At 51.6% G+C, this 23,058-nt stretch overlaps 2 non-coding genes and 3 pseudogenes across 2 annotated transcripts; all 5 read right to left on the bottom strand.

Moving 5' to 3' along the window:
- Positions 1–6,262: 6,262 nt before the first annotated feature.
- LOC135529040 (U2 spliceosomal RNA) lies at positions 6,263–6,434 on the bottom strand (annotated as a pseudogene).
- A 2,249-nt stretch (positions 6,435–8,683) lies between these two features.
- Positions 8,684–8,802, bottom strand: LOC135529059 (U5 spliceosomal RNA). Its single transcript, XR_010453644.1, has one exon. It is a non-coding gene; the product is annotated as a U5 spliceosomal RNA (small nuclear RNA).
- Positions 8,803–9,231: 429 nt separating this feature from the next.
- On the bottom strand, positions 9,232–9,406 carry LOC135529035 (U2 spliceosomal RNA; annotated as a pseudogene).
- Positions 9,407–15,142: 5,736 nt separating this feature from the next.
- On the bottom strand, positions 15,143–15,261 carry LOC135529050 (U5 spliceosomal RNA). Its single transcript, XR_010453635.1, has one exon. It is a non-coding gene; the product is annotated as a U5 spliceosomal RNA (small nuclear RNA).
- Positions 15,262–15,733: 472 nt separating this feature from the next.
- Positions 15,734–15,910, bottom strand: LOC135529037 (U2 spliceosomal RNA; annotated as a pseudogene).
- Positions 15,911–23,058: the final 7,148 nt, after the last annotated feature.

Raw genomic sequence — 23,058 nt, 5'->3', positions numbered from 1 at the left:
GGAGCCTCCAGTCCTCACACACTCAGGGGGTAATATCAGTCCATTAGCCATACACACAGAAAGAAGACAACGTTGGTTATAGAGGTTTCAACAGAGACATTGCAAACCTCTGAATAGCTCTCTGACAGCAACTACAACTATCTTCGCTCTCTAATCAAACTCTTAGGACAACCTAAGCTTAGCCCCTATCCTATCCCACCCTCGTAACTCCTTCATCCACCTCAGGTAACCGCAGCCTTTACTAAGGCTATGGCAGCCTGGTACGACTGCCTCCTTGAAGGACAGGACCCTGACAGATTACGAGAAGGAAAAGCTGGACCGTGTGAACGTGAGAGCCGGCAGCGCCGAAGGTGGCGATGTGACTATAGGCCCAACGGACAGTCTCTTCACCAGACCCATGTATGTGCCGTTAACGCACTACCACCATCTCGACGCCCTATTAGCCATCATGGCGTGCTACGTCTCCCCGAGAGTGGAAAGTTTGTGCGACTATCCCGTGAGACATGTTCACATTGAACCGGGGCAGCTGCTCCATCACGCATCACAATCCCCCGTCAAGTCAGCGAGGAGAGGAGAAGAGTAAGCAAAGTATAGATACGAAAAGGTTAAAAAGAGAACATCACCATCCTATTCACACTACACACACACAAGTGGAAAGACACTGATCCAACCTGGACATGGCCCCCATAGCCTTATGTGGCCAGTCTCCACAGCCATTGATGGAACAGCCAGCCCTCAAGACATGGACTCCACTGCCACCTACCAAGACCTGAGGCTCATTTCAAATCATTACACATTCACTGTACAGCATGTACTGATGACACAGAATATGAATAAAAAGCTCAACAGCCCTTCTCACAGTTCAGTGCCTGTTGTTACATTGACTATTCATCTCTACCCCTACACCTGTCTTTCAGTCATTACTATGCAAGGCATACCTCGCAGTGTTTCATATCCCCAATAGGATAGACTGTGCACTCCCAGCACTTACACAGACGAGGGGTAGCACTATGCATCACTTGCCCAACTCTATTTCAGGTACAACTTAGTGCTTACATTGGGATGGAAATGTAGCACATACCCATGACAGACATGGTGAATTAGTCAGCCCTAGCAATGCAACTCCCGAAGTGTGCACTCTGGATAGACTGTGACAGACTTACACAGATTGGGGTAGCCTAAGCATCACATGCCCAACTTATTTCAGGTACAACAGTGTTACATTGGGATGGAAATGAGACATAGGACAGACATGGTGAATTAGAGACAAAACTCCCGAATGCACTCTGTGAGACTGAGACAGAGTATCATATTGTAGCAAGCCAGGTGCATATATTATAGACACAGAGATATTTAGCCAGAGACTAGGACAGTGTGTATGAGAGACAAACCAATAGACAGGGGAGAAGTGCAGCCACTATCACCTACATCGGACGAAGAGCCATTGATGGAACAGCCAGCCCTCAAGACATAGACTCCACTGCCAGCTACCAAGACCTGAGGCTCATTTCAAATCATTACACATTCACTGTACAGCATGTACTGATGACACAGAATATGAATAAAAAGCTCAACAGCCATTCACACAGTTCAGTGCCTGTTGTTACATTGACTATTCATCTCTACCCCTACACCTGTCTTTCAGTCATTACTATGCAAGGCATACCTCGCAGTGTTTCATATCCCCCATAGGATAGACTGTTCACTCCAGCACTTACACAGACGAGGGGTAGCACTTATGCATCACTTGCCCAACTCTATTTCAGGTACCACTTAGTGTTTACATTGGGATGGAAATGTAGCACATACCCCTGACAGACATGGTGAATTAGTCAGCCCTAGCAAGCAACTCCCGAATGCACTCTGTGAGACTGAGACTGAGTATCATATTGTAGCCTAAGTCAGGTGCATTTATTATAGACACAGAGATATTTAGCCAGAGACTAGGACAGTGTGTATGAGAGACAAACTAATAGACAGGGGAGAAGTGCAGCCACTATCACCTACATAGGACGAAGAAGGACATGAAACCAACTGTAGGGGGGAGCGACGGGAAGGTACATGCCGAAACACACCGGGTGACAGGATGGTTAGGATTACTATCATGCTCACCAGACACAGTGGTCCTAACCAACAGATATGTTATTTCTATAGTTTTACAATACTTTTAGAATACTTTTGGAAATAGTTAGTTGATAAGGGGACAGCCTGTCACTTCGCACACAGGGCCCTTGCCCGGAATGTGGCGCGTGTGAATTCTGGGGCAGGATGTTTGACTAGTATCCACCTGGTGGTAGTGTGGTACAAGTAATGAATGCAATAACCCTCCCGTTGTCTCGGCGGGTCAGAGTAACCCCGGGCAGTTCCGAGTGTATTGCCCGTGTCCTTGTGGGTCGGAGTGACCCCGGCGGCGTTAGCAAGGTGTATGTTGTAACACTCCTGTCCCTGTGTGGGCGGGGTCATAGTGACGTCAGTGGGGTCAGAGTGACCCCGGCGGCGTTAGCAAGGTGTACGTTGTAACACTCCTGTCCCTGTGTGGGCGGGGTCATAGTGACGTCAGTGGGGTCAAAGTGACCCCGGCGGCGTTAGCAAGGTGTACGTTGTAACCCTCCTGCCCCTGTGTGGGCGGGGTCATAGTGACGTCAGTGGGGTCAGAGTGACCCCTGCGGCGTTAGCAAGGTGTATGTTGTAACCCTCCTGTCCCTGTGTGGGCGGGGTCATAGTGACGTCAGAGTGGTCAGAGTGCGGCCGGGCTCTCTGTCCCCGTGTGAGTTTGGATATCGATTCTAAAAACGCCCCCCTTCAAACTACCTTCCCTTGGTTGTGGAGATTGTGCCTTTTGGGTATGGCTGTTGTTACACAACCTTCCCCCTTGCCTTCGGCGGGTCAGAGTTACCCCCGGCAAGCTTTACGAGTTCAAACTACCTTCCCTTGGTTGTGGAAATTGTGCCTTTTGGGTATAGCTGTTGTTACACAACCTCCCCCCTTGCCTTCGGCGGGTCAGAGTTACCCCCGGCCAAGCTTTACGAGTTGATTCCCAGTGTCTGTGTGGGTCAGAGAGACCCCGGCGGCGTTAGCAAGGTGTATGTTGTAACCCTCCTGTCCCTGTGTGGTGCCGGGTCAGAGTGACCCCCGGCCCTGTTGTTAGGAGTTGTTCCCCCCTCTGTCTGGGCCGGGTCAGAGAGACCCCGGCGGCGTTAGCAAGGTGTATGTTGTAATCCTCCTGTCCCTGTGTGGTGCCGGGTCAGAGTGACCCCCGGCCCTGTTGTTAGGAGTTGTTCCCCCCTCTGTCTGGGCCGGGTCAGAGTGACCCTGTCAGGCCCCACTCACTTGTCCCCGACAACTCAGTGCACGACCTCGGTGCAATCACACGGGGAGGCCAGCCGAGCGTACCGGATGGGACCCGAAGGGGCCGAAGGAGCAGACAGGCAGGGCCGACCACGCGCCTCGTCCCATTCACGTGGCCACCGTAAGCGGGGCGTAGAGAGGCTACTAATATTGTCAGGAAGAAGAAGAAGAAGAAGAAGCAGAAGACGACGACGACGACGACGAGGAGGAATACGACCCCGCCGAGCGTGAGCCCTCCGCCTACGACTGTAAGCAGGGCGTAGAGAGCCTACTAATATTGTCAGGAAGAAGAAGAAGAAGAAGAAGAAGAAGAAGAAGAAAAAGAATAAGAAGAAGAAGAAGATGAGGACGATGATGAGGACGAGGACGACGAGGACGACGAGGAATACGACCCCGCCGAGCGCGAGTCCTCCGCCTACGACGCCTCGCAGTCCTGGTTTCAGCGCGGCTCAGGTCCTGGAACAGATATCCTCCAGCGTCGACCAAGAAGACGAAGAAGACTACTGCGATTCCGAAGAGGAGGACGTTTCGGAAGATGAAGACGGCGAGGAATACAACCCCGAGCGCGACGCGGACGACTACGAAGACGACGACGACGACGACTCGCGGTCGTGCTCCTCTTCGGAGGAAGAGCGAGAGGGAGACGCGGCCGCTGCCCGAGTGCGAGACATCCAGCCACACAGAGAGCAAGCCAGAGACAGAGAGCGAGACAGAGCCAGAGAGCCAGAGCGAGAAAGGGAGACGTTGCTGTCAAAAAACGGCAAAATCAAATGGTCCTCCGCTGCCTATCGCGGCCCGGACCGGCCCAGCGCCGTCCGCATGCCCGGCCCCGCCGTGACGCCGGGCCCCACGGCCTACGCCGAGTCGCGAGCGATCGACATCGCGTCCGCCTTCCGGCTGTTTGTCACACCGGCGATAGAAAGGATAATTGTGGACATGACGAATCTGCAGGGGGTGAGAAAATACGGCGACGGCTGGCGACCCATGGACTCCACCGACCTGCACGCCTACGTAGGGCTGCTGATCCTAGCCGGCGTCTACAGGTCCCGAGGCGAGGCCGCGGCCAGCCTGTGGGACGCCGAGAGCGGCAGGACCGTGTTCCGCGCCACCATGCCGCTCAAGGTGTTTCACAAGTACTCGAGGCTGCTGCGATTCGACGACCGCCAGTCGAGACCCGCGAGACTCGCCACCGACAGACTGGCGGCCGTACGAGAGGTGTGGGACCTGTGGGAGGAGAGGCTGCAGGCCCTCTACAACCCGGGCCCGAAGTGACGGTGGACGAACAACTGGTCCCGTTCAGAGGTACCGTCTATGTATCTGTGTTTTGTACGTGTAAGCATAGAGAGCACGGGCAGTCTTATGTATCTGTGTTTTGTACGTGTAAGCATAGAGAGCACGGGCAGTCTATGTATCTGTGTTTTGTACGTGTAGCATAGAGAGCGGTAGCGGTCAATGTATCTGTGTTTGTACGTGTAGCATAGAGAGCACGGGCAGTAGTAGCACGGGCAGTAGTAGCAATCGGCAGTAGTAGCACGGGCAGTGGTAGCAATCAGCAGTAGTAGCACGGGCGGTAACGTAAACGCGGTGCGCCCCGATGGTGAGCCAGTAATAACGATGACGCTGCTAATCTCCTCTCCCTCTCCTCTCCCTCCCCTCTCCCCCCGCCCGAAAGGACGCTGTCCTTTCCGACAGTACATTCCCAGCAAGCCCGGCCAAATACGGCATCAAGTCGTGGGTGGCCTGCGACGCCAAGTCCAGCTACGCTTGGAAGATGCAGGTGTACACCGGCAAGGCGGCCGGCGGAGGCCCCGAGAAGAACCAGGGCGCGCGCGTCGTCCTCGATCTGACCGAGGACTGCCGGCCGGTCACAACGTCACCTGCGACAATTTCTTCACCTCCTACGAACTCGGGCAGCGGCTCCTCGAGAGGGACCTCACCATGATGGGCACGGTGCGAAAGAACAAGCCCGAGCTCCCTCCCGCGCTGCTCCAGTCCAAGGGCAGACAGGTCTCGTCCTAGACTACAACCGCAACAAGGGCGGCGTGGACAACCTAGACAAGTTGGTCGGGACCTACAGCTGCAGACGGATGACCGCCCGCTGGCCCCTGGTCATCTTCCACAACATCCTCGACGTGTCCTCCTACAACGCCTTTGTCATATGGCAAGAGATCAACCCCGACTGGATGCCTGGGAAGCGGAACAAGAGGAGGGTGTTCCTGGAGCAGCTCGGAAAGGCGCTCGTGAAGCCCTTGATCCAAAGAAGGCAGCGTCTCCCCCGCACCGAAGCCGCGTCCGCGCTCGTCAAAGTCCTACGGGGCGAGCCTGTATCCGCCGACGAGGCTCGTCCGCAAGCCCGGGAGCAAGCCCACCTCTGTCAATTTCTCTTGAAACAAGATACCGGGCTCTGCAAGAAGCAAAGCCACTCCAAAAATATGTTGAACTCGTGTAACTATTCCTCTCCACGGAAGTCTTTTGTATAAGGCGAAAGGCTTGGAAGCCAGAGGTCGGGGCCCGAGACACACTCTGTGCACTCTCGGCCGGGTTCCCGCGGGTGCTCCCGGAACCCACTCTTCCGAGTTTGATAGGGCTGTGGATAAAAAGAGGGTCACAGACACAGAGACACAGAGGTGGCACAGAGACACAGAGACAGAGACAGAGAGACAGACAGAGACAGACAGAGACAGACAGACAGAGACACACACACACACACACAATCCTGGCCCAATTTTTTTTTTAACAAAAATGGCGGGAAACGGGGGACCCCATTGAAAAGCGCTTCACCCTTCTTTCAGTTTGAATGTTTTTTTCCCTTCTCTTCTTCTGCTAGCTAGCTAGCTAGCAACTAGCTAGCTAACTAGCAGCTAGCTGTTTACATAGCTTTGTGAGTTTGTACTTTTCCTTGACAACGGGAGAAAAGTGTTGCACCGTTCCCGGAGGTACTGCAATACCGGGTCGATGCGTGGAGCGGACGGAGCAAGCCCCATTTCCGACTCCCTGTTCAAAAAATCCATTTAATTTAAGGTCCCCCGATGGGGGACGTATCAGATATTAAACTGATAAGAACAGATTTTTTTTTATCAAAATATTTTTAGTACTTTCAAAAACCAAACAATAATCTTGCAAAATTCAGTCAACTTAAATATACAATTCCAAACAAACTACAAATAATCATTCCAAAACTAATAAACTATAACCAAATCCAAAAAACCAATAACCGATAACCTAACAAACTACCAAAATACACCACCTATATTACAGTAAATTCTCACCCAGTGTCCTCTCTTTCCCGGCCAACTGTGACCCCACCTCTACTCCTAGATCCCCTGAATCACCCCCATCCACAACCATCCCCCCTCGCCTGGACCCCAGACCAGTACCCGGCACTTGTCCCACACTTAAGTCCATCACCAGTCCCTCCTCCGGACTGCTGACCGGGGATCCCACGTCCCCGAACAGGAAGCTCGACGCTCCCTCCATCATCCAAGCACTGGCCATACCTGGGAGGTCAAGTTCTGCCAGGGGCTTAAAAGATGAGGAAGACGGAGCCCACGAGGGCCCCGCAACCTCCCCACCCCCCCGCTCTGCCCCTCCCCCCCTCTTACCACTCCTCCTCCTCCTGCTGTCCACCCGCTCCCCCTTTTTTGTCCTTTTACACGGAGGTGTATTAAGTAAGGGAGGGATATAGTCATCGTCACAGTCCTGATCGTCCTTCTCCTTTCCCTTTCCCATTTCCTTTTCTACCAATCCCACCACCATCCCTCTCAACTCCTCCACCCTAGCCCTCACCACTTCACTATCCCCCCAGTCCTTCACACCCCTTCGTCCTTCCGCCTCTCCTTCCTGTTCCATCGCCAACCCGTCCTCCACCTCCTTCCTCACCTCTGTAGTCTCCTCTGTTCTCTCCACCGTCTCCTCACTCTCCTCCATTACGGTTTCCTTCTTCTTCTTCTTCCTCCTTTCACCTTCAACCGCCTTCCCTTCCACTGTTCCGACCTCCTCTTCTTCCATCCCTACCACCTCTCCTTCTGTCCCGACAACCTCTCCTTCTGTCCCGACCACCTCTCCTTCTGTCCCGACCACCTCTCCTTCTGTCCCGTCCACCTCTCCTTCTGTCCCTGCTCTCTTCTTTTCTTCTTCTCCCTCCACCTCCTTTTGCTCCGTCCTTCCACCCCCTTCCTCCTGCTCCTCTCTTCTTTCTTCATCCTCCGCCTCTGTCCTCCCCCCGGCTGCAGACGCGTATGACCCCCGACGAGCCGGGCATCCTCGCCACAGGTGCGTTGATGAACCACACCCGTGGCACTTCTTCGGCTCGCCGCAGTCCTTGGCCTTGTGCTCCCCAGATCCGCAAAACCTGCACTTTCTAGCGCTGCACGAGGCCAGTATATGTCCATAGGCCATACAGCGCCTGCAAAAAGGAGGCTGACGCGCATGAAATAATGTCCCCCTGTCAGCCCCCAGGGAGAACATAGCCGGAGGATGAAGGTAGCCGCCCAGCCCCTTCGGATCCTCTCTAAGTAGGGCCTGAAACGCCCTCCTTCCGGTCCAAAAGCCCAATGAATCCTTGAGGGGCCTTGCTGAGGAGACACTATTCATGTACCTCCCCAGAAAGGCCCTCACATCCTCATCTTTGACATAAGGATTGTACATATTGACTGTGACAATCCTATAATTACTCCTTGCCAGGCTTTTCACGTCGTAGTAACACATCGGCCTCGCAGCTCCCACCGCTCTTGCCATTCGCAAGACCTCATCATGCTTTCCTTCTTTATATAGTGCAACATCAAACGTGCCTTCTAATGAATTACCTTGAAGGCAGAACACATCCTTCACTGTCAGCTTGAAGATCCCGATAAGGATGGTCCTGCCAAATGTTTCTCGTCCAAGGGGTTCAGTCTCTTTATCCTTCCACTCAAAACGAACTGTGTTGGCAAGCCCAATTGCAGGAATTGGCTTTTTTGCAGAATCTTGCTCCATCTCTGCAAGGAGGTTGGAGCTCTCTTCTTCACTCCCTCTTTCTTCCGCTCTCCTACTTCGACCTTTTGACTCAGCGAGCTCTGGGGCACCTCAGTACCAAGCTTGATCTGAGCCAAAAGGCCGAGAAGCGATAACCCACAAATGGAACCCTGCAAACGCCGGGCCCCCGGGGGCCTCGACAGAACTCGGCGGGTTTGCAAAAGCCGTCTCCAACCCTTCCTCCCTCCCCAGCCAGCCACCCACCCGGCGACAGAAAGAAAGAAAGAAAGAAAGAAAGATGTTTTTGGGAAAAAGTCGCTAATGCGTCTTTAAGTCACTATCCTGGCCCACCTCTGTCAATTTCTCTTGAAACAAGATACCGGGCTCTGCAAGAAGCAAAGCCACTCCAAAAATATGTTGAACTCGTGTAACTATTCCTCTCCACGGAAGTCTTTAGTAAAAGGCAAAAGGCTTGTGCGTAATGAAGAGAAACCAGAGTTGTATGGAAGCCAGAGGTCGGGGCCCGAGACACTCTGTGCACTCTCGGCCGGGTTCCCGCGGGTGCTCCCGGAACCCACTCTTCCGAGTTTGAGGGCTGTGGATAAAAAGAGGGTCACAGACACAGAGACAAAGAGGTGGCACAGAGACACAGAGGTGGCACAGAGACACAGAGACAGAGAGACAGACAGAGACAGACAGACAGAGACACACACACAACACACACACACAATCCTGGCCCAATTTTTTTTTTAACAAAAATGGCGGGAAACGGGGGACCCCATTGAAAAGCGCTTCGCCCTCCTTTCAGTTTGAATGTTTTTTTCCCTTCTCTTCTTCTGCTAGCTAGCTAGCTAGAAACTAGCTAGCTAACTAGCAGCTAGCTGTTTACATAGCTTTGTGAGTTTGTACTTTTCCTTGACAACGGGAGAAAAGTGTTGCACCGTTCCCGGAGGTACTGCAATACCGGGTCGATGCGTGGAGCGGACGGAGCAAGCCCCATTTCCGACTCCCTGTTCAAAAAATCCATTTAATATAAGGTCCCCCGATGGGGGACGTATCAGATATTAAACTGATAAGAACAGATTTTTTTTTTTACAAAAATAATTTATTACATTCAATACCATTCATACTTACAAATCATAATTCTCATTCATACTATATACAATACACCATCACCAAACACCCAAACAAAAACAAACCTCAGGGGAGCATCGTCCCTCCCCGTCATACCTAACCAATACCTAACCATTCCCTATCTCCCCGTCCCTAATCTATCCCCTTTACTAATCTAAACACTCCCAGCCCTAATCCCCCCTTCCACCTCTCCCGTGCCGCATGCTGCCCCCACTTCCTCTCCTCCCTCTTCATCCTCCCCCTCACATCACTTTCCACCCTCCTTACTATCCCTTCCACCCCCCAGTCTCTCCCTGTCTTAACTAAATTCTGCCTGGCTTCCCACAGTCCCTTTTTAAAGAGACTCATGAGAAGCCAGAGCAGAAACCTGTCCCTATCAGTACCCCTCGCTCTCCCTACGCCTCTCTCTAACCTAGCCCACGTTACTACAAAATCGCTCCTAACCAAACCTATCAACACCCGTGCCCTAGCCCATACCACTCCGGCAAAGGCACAGTCCCAAAAGGCATGGCGCACAGTCTCCTCCCTGCCACAAGCAGATCTTGGGCAGGTGGGGGATCGCGCCAAGCTATGCCGGTACATAATAGCACGTACCGGCAAGCACTTGTGGAGGCTCAACCAATTCAGGTCCTTGAGCCTGTTGTCCAAGCCCCGCGCCTGCACTCCCTCCCAGACCACTGACGAGATGCCCGCTACAGGCGCAGGACTCCCTGCCTGTCTGACCTCCTCGTACAGGTGCCTGTGATCTAAACCTACTCGGGCAGCTTCAACCTCGGGGTGCGCACGTGGCCACTTGGCCGCATGGCCAAAGTGCCACGGCAGCTGTTCCGCCCGAGGACCCGCGTTAGACCACACCATTACGCTTCTCGCCTGATACGAGAAGAACACCCGCAGGAGGTAACCGGACGGGTGTATAACCGGATTCGCAAGCTCCGTCAACAGAAACGAAACAAAAATTGCGTCCAGCTTGAGGGGGAAATGTGGTATCCCCCTACCTCCCTCCCCGATGGGACAGAGCATGCGAGCCCTGGCGACCCACTCGTACCTGCCACCCCACATGAACTGAAACACGAGCCTCACTAGAGGCCTTCTCAGACAAGCCGGCAACGGGTAGATGTATGCCAAGTACAAAAGAGATGGCAATACATCCACCTTCAAGACAAGGACCTTACCTATAAAGGACAAAGACCTAGCCTTCCACATTGCTAGCTTCCTCTGTACCACTGCGATACCCATGTTCCAGTTCAGCGTCGCTGAGCCGGAGGTCTCAAAATGGACCCCGAGAATCCTCAGAGGCCCCTCACAGAGAGATAACCCTCCGGGCACATCCGTCCTACCGCGCCATCTTCCGAAAAACTTAACGGAAGACTTTGCATGGTTAAGAACCGCCCCCGACGCTCGGGTGAAGTCCCCAATGATGGCAAGAGACCTTGTCAAGCACGAGTCCTTGCATAACAGCAAGGAAGTGTCGTCGGCGTACTGCGTCATCTTAACACGCAGCCCACTGCTCCCAGGGATCAACAAACCCTCCACCCCTGTGTCTGCCCTAATGGCAGCCCCCAGAGGCTCCATGTACAGAACGAAGAGGAGAGCCGAGAGTGGGCATCCCTGCCTGACCCCAGACGAGAGGTCAAAAACATCACCTAAATGACTGTTTACACTCACTCGGCACCCCGCTCCGACATACAAAGTTCGGATCCATCCTATGTATTTCTCCCCAAATCCTAATCTACCTAACACCCTGAATAGAAAAGATCTATTCACGCGATCAAAAGCTTTCGCCTGATCAAGCGCTGCTACCATTAAAGGCAGCCCTCTATCTTCAACCCAGGCGATGGAGTCCCTGATCAACTGTAGGTTCCATCTTATAGAACGGCCCTCTACCCCGCACGCCTGATCCTCGTGGACGACATAGGGAAGGGCTGTGCGCAACCGGTCTGCTAAAACCTTTGCAAGAATCTTGTAATCTACGCACAGCATGGTCAACGGCCGCCAGTTGCCAAGGTCGGTTGCTTCCCCCTTCTTATAAAGAAGTGACAGCACATCAACAGCCATTGAACCCCCCGGGACCCCCGTCTCAAGGATGGCCTTCAAGACTTCGAGGACCACTGGTCCAAGTATACCCCAAAACTTGAGGTAAAACTCAGCCGGCAGCCCGTCCATCCCAGGCACCTTCCCTTTTCCCATCCTCCTAAGGGCGCTCTCAACCTCTTCTAGTGAGATCTGGGCCTCCATCACGTCTCTAATGTCCTCCGGCAACCGCCGGGACAAGTGTTCTAAAAACACGTTTCCCTGCTCTACATCTATCTCCCTTTCTTTAAAAAACCCTCGGAAATGATCAGTTGTCACCCTGACCATTTCCTCTGGTTTTCTAACTATACTACCGTCTTCTTTTCTAATGCCATTCATTACTCTCCTACTCTGCCTGTCCCTAACCGACTTAAAGAACATAGCGGAACAAGTCTCATTATGTTCTAGAAAGCCACTATGCGCACGCTCCAGAAAAGCTCGAGCCTTCAGCTCCCTGAGTTGCGCCTTTAGGGCAGAGGATCTCTCCCAGTCAATCGACCCGCCGAGGTTGCCTGCCTCGTACTCGAGTTCGATTAACCTTTGGAGACGATCCACCTCCCTCCTTTCCTCCCTCTTTTCCCTTTTACAATAGCCTATTATAAAAGCCCTAATCCTCGCCTTAACTATATCCCACCACTCCAACACCCCCTCGCACATAGACCGGAGGCCGTCAAGCCTTCGAAAGAAACACAAAAATGCGTCGACGAAAGCCTGCTCCTCCAGTATATCCCGGTCTAGCTTCCAGTACCCCCTACCGAAGAGGCAGACTGGCGACCCCACCTGCAGAAACACCCCGTCGTGATCCGAGAAGAAAACAGGCAACAGCCGCCCAGACAACTGACCCAAAGACCTGGATAGAAAAATATAGTCGAGCCTCCGCGCAACCCCCCTGGAGTTGCGCCATGTAGGACCGACCATTACCGGAGTAGTATGCAGGCCACCATCAACCAGACCATGGCAAGCCATTAGCCCGGTGATGGCGCCTGCACTACTGTCACCCCCTACTCCTAAATCTATATTAAAATCCCCTCCTATCACCAAGTGCCTATTTGTAACACACAGGGGCGCCAGACAGTCCACCATCTCCCTCCTGTCTGACGCCACCTGTGGTCCATATACCCCAATTAACCTATACCTAACTCCTCTAAACTCTACATCTATCCCCATAACTCTACCCTGCACTATGACAAACGTGCTCTCTACCTTAATCTACCTATTCCCACACAAAATCCCTACTCCTGTTGAGTGCACCCCTCCTATGCCCCAAAAAGATTCCCCCTTATCCCACTCCCTCCTAAACCTATTCACATCCCCACCATCCCTCAGGTGAACCTCCTGTAAAAAACAGAAATCAAAACCCACCCCTTCTAAATAACAAAATACCGCCCTCCTTTTAACAAAATCCCTTAACCCACGAACATTTAAACTAAGAAAAGAAACAGACATATTTATTTAACAATAACCTACCATAAAACCCAAAACCTAAAGAAAAAACAGGAGACTCACCCGATGCTCCCCTGGTCCTTCTCTACCGGCAGGGACGTCCCCTCCTCTCCTGACGTCCCCCCGTTCTCCTCCATCCCTCCGACCCAGGATGCAGGCAAGGTGTTAGGTCTTGGAGTGCCCTGCACCCCGGGTCCTTCACCAACACTCTCCCTGCAGGCTGCTTGTCTGAGATCAGGGGACCCCATCTCCCCAAACAGGAGCTGGGATTCCCCCCCAGACAAACAGCCCTGGTCCATCTCCTGGCTCTCCCCCTCCACTAGTAGGCCAGGGGCTGAGGAGAAGAGAGAGTTTAGATAGACATTCCTCTCCCCCATCCCTCTCTTAGCTCCCCCCTCCCCATCTACTCCCCCCTCCAAGCCTGCCCCACTCCCCTTCCTCTTCTTTTTCTCTTTTGTCGGTGTAGGAGGTAGCGGGGAGACATCACCCCTCTTCCCCGCTAACTCCTCCACCATTTCCCTCATCTCCTCCACCAGGAAGCTCGACATACTGTCTCCCCAGTCCCTCACCCCCCCCTCCTCCCCCCCCACAGAACTTGCCACCGGCAACCCCTCCCCCCCCACAGGTCCTGCCACAGGCACCCCTCCCCCCTCAGGTCCTGCCACAGACACCCCCTCCCCCCACAGGTCCTGCCACAGACACCCCCTCCCCCCACAGGTCCTGCCACAGGCACCCCCTCCCCCCCCTCAGGCCCTTCCACAGACACCCCCACTCCCTCCGCCGTTGATCCACCACGTTCTTCCACTCCCTTGGATTCCTTCTTCTTTCCTTCTCCCGCATCTCCTCTCTTCCTTTCTCCTTCCGTTGTCGCTTTTTTCTCCTCTTCTCTTTTCTTGCCCTCCGGGCCAGCCCTCTTCGCCGAAAAAAACCCTCCGTCCCCCCCTCTTCTTCCCCCATCCCCCGCTCCTGCTCCCCCTCCAACTGCAGACGCGTACGACCTCTGACGAGCCGGGCAATCACGCCACAGGTGCTGTGTGGAACCACACCCGTGGCAAGCCTTCGGCTCGTCGCAGTCCTTGGCCTCGTGCTCCCCAGACCCACAGAACCTACACTTTCTAGTGCTGCACGAGGCCAGAATGTGTCCATAGGCCATACAGCGCCTGCAGAACGGGGCTGACGCGCATAGTACGATGTCCCCCTGTCAGCCCCCAGGGAGAACATGGCTGGGGGATGAAGGTACCCTCCCACCCCCTTAGGATCCTCCCTGAGGAGGGCCTGAAACCCTCTCCTCCCAGTCCAAAATCCCATTGAGTCCTTGATGGGCCTTCCTGAGGAGACGTTGTCCATATACCTCCCCAGGAAAGCCCTCACCTCCTCATCCTTCACATATGGGTTGTACATGTTAACTGTAACAACTCGAAAATTGTTCTTGGCCAAACTCTTCACCTCATAGAAGAACACGGGCTTTGTACTCCCCGCCTCTTTCAATTTCTTCAGCACCTCGTCGTGTTTCTTCTCTGTGTAGAAGGCCACATCAAAAGTTCCTTCTAGTGAGTTGCCTTGAAGGCAAAACACATCTCTCACCTCCAGCTTTAGTGTTCCCATCAGGATTGTTCTCCCGAATGTCTCCCTCCCAAAAGGCTCCACATCTTTTTCCCTCCAAGCAAAACGCAGGGTGTTAGCGAGTCCGGTCCCGGGGACCGACCCATATGTCGTCCCACTACTGCGCCATTCCCACAGGGAGAATGACGCACTCCTCCTGGAAAAACAACGACCACAAAACAAATCTAATGGAGAGAAAAAAATATTCCCCAAAAAATAATTATTTTTGTTCTTTTTGATTGAAAAAAATAACAGCGTTTTTACCGCTCTCCTGGTTCAACCTCTTGACTCAGTGGGCTCTAAGATACCTCAGTATCAAGCTTGGTTCTGAGCCAAAAGGCCGAGAAGCGATAACCCACAAATGGAACCCTGCAAACGCCGGGCCCCCGGGGGCCTCGACAGAACTCGGCGGGTTTGCAAAAGCCGTCTCCAACCCTTCCTCCCTCCCCAGCCAGCCAGCCACCCGGTGACAGAAAGAAAGAAAGAAAGAAAGAAAGAAAGAAAGATGTTTTTGGGAAAAAGTCGCTAATGCGTCTTTAAGTCACTATCCTGGCCCACCACCTCTGTCAATTTCTCTTGAAACAAGATACCGGGCTCTGCAAGAAGCAAAGCCACTCCAAAAATATGTTGAACTCGTGTAACTATTCCTCTCCACGGAAGTCTTTAGTAAAAGGCGAAAGGCTTGTGCGTAATGAAGAGAAACCAGAGTTGTATGGAAGCCAGAGGTCGGGGCCCGAGACACACTCTGTGCACTCTCGGCCGGGTTCCCGCGGGTGCTCCCGGAACCCACTCTTCCGAGTTTGAGGGCTGTGGATAAAAAGAGGGTCACAGACACAGAGACACAGAGACAGTGAGACACAGAGACACAGAGGACAGGAGACACAGAGACACAGAGACAGAGACACAGACAGAGACAGACAGACAGAGACACACACACACACACACACACACACAATCCTGGCCCAATTTTTTTTTTTTTTTTTTTTTTTTTTTTAACAAAAATGGCGGGAAACGGGGGACCCCATTGAAAAGCGCTTCGCCCTTCTTTCAGTTTGAATGTTTTTTTCCCTTCTCTTCTTCTGCTAGCTAGCTAGCTAATTAGCAACTAGCTAGCTAACTAGCAGCTAGCTAGCTGTTTACATAGCTTTGTGAGTTTGTACTTTTCCTTGACAACGGGAGAAGTAAGTGTTGCACCGTTCCCGGAGGTACTGCAATACCGGGTCGATGCGTGGAGCGGACGGAGCAAGCCCCATTTCCGACTCCCTGTTCAAAAAATCCATTTAATATAAGGTCCCCCGATGGGGGACGTATCAGATATTAAACTGATAAGAACAGATTTTTTTTCTTTTGGAAAAGTTTTATTAGTACAATTCCTTTAAAAACAGCTCATACATTTTTTACATAATTTATACACATAAAAACGGCAACAAAGCATAAAACACAGCATTTGAAGGTTACATTTAAATTTGTTAAAAAGTACATGTTGTTAAAACCAATGAAAACAACTATGAATAAAAGTACTTTCCTTGTAAAAACATCAAATCTGTGAAAGCCATTTAAAATGTGTACAAATGATCTAACAAAGGTAAAACATTTTTAAGACATGAAAAACATGTTAAAAAGCCACTTTGTTAAAAAGGCTGTCTTCAGTCCCTTATACAGGAGCGGGGTGAGTCTTTATCAAGCTCACCTCATCCTGCTCTTCTGAATGGATCATCTTCCCGTCCTTCGGGGCCCAGAGGGGATCCCTCCCCTAGGCGCATCGCCCTAGGCACCGCAGCGCTGTCAGGCCGTGGCCGCCGGGACCTAGGGTGTTGTGGGGGACCCTTCGCTTGGGGTCGAGGCCCCCCTTCTTCCGTACCACCCCAGGGCTTCCGTGGCTACCATGGCCACTGCCTGGGGGGTGGTCTCTACGTTTTTCGCTACCAGCAGGTTACGGGAGGACCACAGTGCTTCCTTCAGGCACGTGAGGGTGGACCAGAGCTTGGTGAAGGTCTTCGATGGAATGGGCCTTCGGCCCACCCCATACAGCACGAGCTGAGGTGTTAGGTCCTCCCCTGCTGGCAGACACGAGGTGATCAGGGGGCCTGCTTCCTTCCACAGGACCCTGGCAGCTCTGCACTCCCAGAGCATGTGCCTCACCGACTCTTCTTGGCCGCAGCCTGGTCGGGGGCACGCGGATATCCTCGCCATGCCCCGTGAGTGCATAACGGCCCTGACCGGGAGGATCTCGTGGGCGACCGTCCAGGACAGGTCCCGATGCCGATTCAGGAGAGCAGGATGGGCCACGTTGCGCCAGACCGTTGTGGGCTCACCTATCGCGAGCCCGCGCACTAGACATACTGGTTCCTGATCCTGCACAAGAGAGAGAAGAGAGCGGTGTTTTGTTAAAACCGTGACTGTTTCTTTTTCCAGTTTAAAATGTCTTAAAAACTTCTGGAGCTGGACGTAGGGGGGGGGTAGCAGGAAAGAGACTGGGGCTCGCAGGTCGACTGGGATCAGCCTCAGAGTCCTGAGGTAAGATCCCAGCCAGAACCGTGCGAGGGCCTGAGTCTTGTTGTTGACCGGGGAGGTGGCAAGAGTCAGATGTAACGCTGTGTAGCGGCTGCCCAGGAACAAGTAGAGGTCAGGCAAGCCTTTCCCCCCCTTGGACCTGGGCCTCTTGACCACCTCCCTCCTCAGCCTCTCCCACTTGCCTCCCCACAGGAAGTAGAAAAGCATCCGCTCCAGGTCTAAAATGCTCCTTCGAGGGGGGATAAAAACAGAACTGATTAGTAAAAGCACAGGTAAAATCACAGCTTTAATGATTAAAACCTTGCCCTCAAGAGTCAGCTGTCGCAGTCCCCAAAAACCCAGTCTCTGTCTTACTGTCCCCAGGATTCCACTCCAGTTACCGCTCCCTCTTTACCCCCAGTACCCTTATGTCCGTCCGTTTGACTGTCAGAGGTAGTCTGGTCAAGTCTGGGTCTGCCCATGGTCCGAAGAACTGTGCCTCTGTCTTGTCTCTGTTCAGTCTCGCCCCAGAGGCTCGTCCATACCAGTCAGTCCTGTCCAGAGTCCTGTCGACGGATAAAAGGTCGGTACATAAAATTTTGACGTCGTCCATGTAAAAGACGCACTTGGCGGTCATCCCCCCACTCCCCGGGATACCCACCCCACTGATCCCTTGGTCCCTTCTCAAGACCTGTGCCAGTGGTTCAATACAGGCCACGAACAGAAGAGGAGATAAAGGACAGCCCTGACGGACGCCGCAGTGTACTCCCACTGCTTTTGACAGATGCCCATTTACGAGAATTTTGCTGGTGATGTCCCCGTACAGCAGTCCCACCCAAGCTAAAAACCTGTCAGGGAAACCCATTTTTTGCAGTACCTTAAAGAGGTACTGGTGCGAGACCCGATCAAAGGCTTTTTCAAAATCTAAATTTAGGACTACAAGCCGCATGTTTCTGTCTCTCGCATAACAGATGGCATCTCGGATCAGTATCAGGCTGTCCGTGATCTTCCTTCCGGGCACGGCACAGGTTTGGTCCGGGTGGATCACCTCCCCTAAAACAGAAGACATTCTGAGTGTTAAAACCTTGGTAAAAAGTTTACAATCAAAGTTTAAAAGGGTAATCGGTCTCCAGTTCTTCAGGTCCGTCCTGTCGTTTTTCTTGTGTAAAAGCGTCACGATCCCCACTCTAAAACTGTCGGGTAGTCTGTCGAGGTGTTCAAAGTCAGTAAAAACAGTCAGAAGTTCGTTGGCTAAAACATCCCAAAAGGTCAGATAAAACTCCAAAGGGAGGCCGTCCTCCCCCGGTGATTTACCCCTCTTAAAATGCTTCAGGTCTTTTTTCAGGTCGTCCGTGTTGGGTAGGGTCTTGTCAATGTATGTTAAAAGGTCCCCCATTGTTTCCTCGCACACATCTTTTACCCCAAACAGTTCCCCATAAAAGTCTTCGACCACTTCCTTTATTCCCTCTGTGTCTGTTTTTAAAACCCCGTCCTTGTTTCTCAATCCTGTCATAATCCTACCCTTACTAACTATTTTCTTAAAAAAGTACCTAGTGCACTTCTCCCCCACTTCTAATTCCCTTTCCTTGCTTCTTAAAATAACCCCCTTGCTTCTCTGTTCTGCTAAAAGTGCCATTTCCTTTTTTACTTCTTTGATTTCTTGGTTAAAATCAAAGCCCTGTTGGCATAGGTTAACTTCTTGAAACTCCCCATCCCGGATCCGGGATTGTGACTAAAGCCTCTGGCTCATTAGCATAACGCAACGTTAACGATTTCTGAAAATCGCAAATAAAATTAAAATAATGCGTTTGCTCTCAAGCTTAGCCTTTTCTTAACAACACTGTCATCTCAGATTTTCAAAATATGCTTTTGAACCATAGAAATTGACTAATTTGTGTAAGAGTATGCAAAGCTAGCATAGCATTTTGTGTAGCATGTAGCACGCAACATTTTCACAAAAGCCAGATAACCAAATAAATAAAATCATTAACTTTGAAGAGCTTCGGATGTTCAATGAGGAGACTCTCAGTTACATAGCAAATGTGCAGTTTTTCAAAAAAATATTATTTGTGTAGGACAAATCACTCCGTTTTGTTCACGTTTGGCTATGAAAAAACCCTGTATACAGTTATAGCCTGAAGCTCATTAGCATAATGTAACGTTAACGATTTCTGAAAATCGCAAATAAAATGAAAATAATGCATCTGCTCTCAAGCTTAGCCTTTTCTTAACAACACTGTCATCTCAGATTTTCAAAATATGCTTTTGAACCATAGAAATGGACTAATTTGTGTAAGAGTATGCAAAGCTAGCAATGCATTTTGAATAACATGTAGCACGCAACATTTTCACAAAAACCAGATAACCAAATAAATAAAATCATTTACCTTTGAAGAGCTTCTGATGTTTTCAATGAGGAGACTCTCAGTTACACACCAAATGCGCAGTGTTTCCTGAAAGCTTCTGTGTGTAGGAGAAATCGTTCCGTTTTCTACATTGCGCCTGGCTACCGAAACGAACCGAAAATGCAGTCACCTACAACGTAAAACTTTTTCCGGATTAACTACATAATATCGACCGAAACATGGCAAACGTTGTTTGGAATCAGTCCTCAAGGTGTTTTTTCACATATCTCTTCATTGACATGCAGTTCGTGGAAGCTTGCTTTACTCTGTGTATTGTTTGGAAAAATACTGGCAGGTGACTTTTGCGCACCAATTTCGGCGCAGGACACCGGGCGGACACGTGGTAAATGTGGTCTCTTATGGTCAATCTTCCAATGATCTGCCTACAAATACGTCACAATGCTGCAGACACCTTGGGGAAACGACAGAAAGGGCAGACACATTCCTCTTGCGTTCACAGCCATATAAGGAGATCATGACAAACAGAGCCTCAAAAATCCTTGTCATTTCCTGGATGCCATGTCATCTTGGTTTTGCCTGAAGCTCACGTTAAAGGGCACGCACAGAGAAGATATTTGTATTTCTGGACACGTCAGAGTGTTTTCTTTCGAACAGTAGCAATTATATGCATAGTCGAGCATCTTTTTGTGACAAAATATCTTGTTTAAAACGGGAACGTTTTTCATCCAAAAATTAAATTGCGCCCCTAGAGTTCAAAGAGGTTAAAATACCTTTCCAGTCGCTTTTGCAGTCCCACCATGCGTCTATCTTTTTCTTTGCTTTTTTCCTTTCCTATCTCTCTAAAGAAAGTCCTCGTCCTTCCCTTCACCATTTCCCACCACTGTGCTCGTGTGTCAAAAAAGTCCTGTAGCGTCTGCCACTGGCTGAACTGCTCTCTGTACTGACTAACTACTCTATCATCTCCTAGTAGGGAGCAGTTCAGTTTCCAGGGCCCTCTTCCCACAGTCACACCCGAGGATAGTGAAAGGGTGCACGTCAGCATTACATGATCTGAGAAGAAAGCGGGGGTTATTCTAGCATCAGTTGGGGGACAGTCCCGGGTAAACAGATAATCAATGCGAGAGGCTCTGGTGCCATCACCACTGGTCCAGGTGAAGCCCTCCTCTCTTGGATGCAGGGTTTTAAAGCAGTCAGTCAGTTTAAAATCCCTGCACAGCCCTTGCAATAAAACGCTTGACCTATCTAACTTAAAATCCCCTCCTGCCCCTCTCCTGTCTGCTCTACTTAAAACACAATTAAAATCCCCACCCACCACTAGAGGATCCCTCCCCAGCATGTGGGACTGCAGGTCCTCTAAAAGTGTGCACCGGTCATGTTTATCGTTAAAACCATACACATTTAGCACGTTAAAATCCCTCCCCATAAAAGTACAATTGGCTAAAAGAGCACGCCCACCTACCACCACCGTGCTCCCCTTCACCACCACCTGTGGGGTCTTGATTAAAATAGCAACACCGTCGTTCTTGTTAAAATTGGAACCACTCCAAATGGAGGGCCCATGCTGCCACTTATCCTCCCATTTCCTGTAAGAGGATAAAAAGGGTAGACCACAGTCCTGTAATAAAAACACATCTGAGTTAAACCTTTCTAAAAAGGATAAAACCGTCTGTGCTCTTGTTGCTGTCTTTATGCTCTTCACATTTATGGTGGTGATTTTAAAAGCCATAAAAGGGGTGAGTAAAAACAGTGCTAAAAGAAAAGGCATTGAACAGTTAAAGGGGGTTAAATGTCAGGGGCTTTCTCTCTCTCCCTCCGGGGTAAGGGGGTTTGGAAGGGAGAGGAGGTTAAAACCGGACTTAAAAAGGAGACTTGGTTGGGGGAGTTGGAGGGGAAGGTTCTGGGTTCTTCCTCCCCCTGAGAGCTCTCCCACTCCACCTTTCCCTTTTTCTCCTCACCCTGTTCGGGGTCAGAGAGCTCCTCAGCATTTCTTTTACGTGGGGGGAGGTGTTCCTCCAGAATCTCCCCCTCCTCCCCCGTACCTTCTGACACCGTCTCCATGGTGCTTTCCGACACCGACCCTATAATGTCTGACCCGCTTGGGGAGCTTTCACTGAAAATCTCTCCGGAGCCGTCTTTCTCGGCACTTTCTCCTTCAGGGGTCACATTAGTCTGGGGCAGGGGGGTTGGGGTGGGGAGGGTTTTGTCCTCTCCTCCCACTTCTTCCACCACTGCACCTTCCGCGCCCTCCACTACAGCCACCACCACCGGCTCCACAACTGTCTCCTCCACCACCACTACCGACTCCACTACTGCCTCCTCCTCCTCCACCACCGACTCCCCTACTGCCTCCTCCTCCACTACCACCGGCTCCTCCACTACCACCTCGGCAACTGCCGTTCCCGCCCTCTGGCGCCCGTACGCCCGGTCCGCGGCCGCCCACTCCCTCCTTCCAGCCTTGGCCCTATTGGCCCAGGAGGAGGGGCAGTCGTGGATGAGGTGGGACCGCTCGCCACAGAGGTTGCACGACCTTCCGTTCGTGCACTCCTCGTAGCGGTGGCCCACCTCCCGGCACTTCATGCAGACGACCTTCTGACAGGCGTCTGCAAGGTGGCCATGTTCACCACACTTACGGCACAGCTTGGGCTGGTCCTGGTATTGAACATGGCCCCTGTTCTCTCCGAGGACTATGGTGGATGGGATGGCTTTCAACCCACCATAGCCCCCAGGGCTGATAAGAACAGATTTTTTTTTTTCTCAAAAATATATTTATTACATTCAAAATCAAACAATAATCATCAATAAATCAACTTAAATATCCACTATCAACAAACTAAAAACAATCTTTCCAAACTAATAATCTATAACCAAAACCAAAAACCACTAACAAATAACCAATAACCTACACACTATCCATATACGCCTCCTTAATAACACCAAATGTCACCCAGTGCTCCCCTTCTCCTTCCTGGCCAGCTGTGACACCACCGCCACTCCTAAATCCCCTACATCACCCCCATCTCCCACCATCCCCCCTCCCCTGAACACGGCAACAGCACCCGGCACCTGCCCCACACTCAGGTCCATTGCACCCCCCTCCGGACTCCGAACAGGGGACGTCACTTCCCCAAATAGGAAGTCCGACTCCCCCTCCATCATCCAACTTCTAGCCATACCCGGGAGGTCAAGTTCAGCGAGGGGTTTGAAAGATGTCGATGAGGGGGCCCACGAGGGCCCCGCTACCTCCCCACCCCCCCGTTCTGCCCCTCCCCCCCCTCTTTCCACCTCTCCTCCTCCTGCTGTCCACCCGTTCCACCTTCTTTGTCCTCTTGCACGGGGGTGCATTTACCAAAGGTCTTTCAAATACCACGTCGCACGTATTGTCTTCCAAATCCTTTCCCATTTCCCTCTCTACCAAATCCACCACCATCCCTCTCAATTCTTCCACCCTTGCCCTCACCGCTTCACTGTCCCCCCAATCCCTCACACCCCTTCGCCCTTCCGCCTTTCCTTCCGGACCCGTCGCCAAGACCACTTCCACCTCCTTCCTCTCCGTTGTTGTCTCCTCTAGTCTCTCCACTCTCACCGTCTCCTCGCTCTCCCCCATCACAGTCTCCTTCTTTTTCTTCTTCTTTTTTCCTCCTTCTACCGC

The sequence above is a fragment of the Oncorhynchus masou genome, unplaced genomic scaffold (assembly GCF_036934945.1).
Source record: "Oncorhynchus masou masou isolate Uvic2021 unplaced genomic scaffold, UVic_Omas_1.1 unplaced_scaffold_1082, whole genome shotgun sequence".
NCBI classification, from domain to species: Eukaryota; Metazoa; Chordata; class Actinopteri; order Salmoniformes; family Salmonidae; genus Oncorhynchus; species Oncorhynchus masou.
The sequence above is the reverse complement of the archived record's forward strand: the minus strand, read 5'-3'. Positions and strand labels throughout refer to the sequence as shown.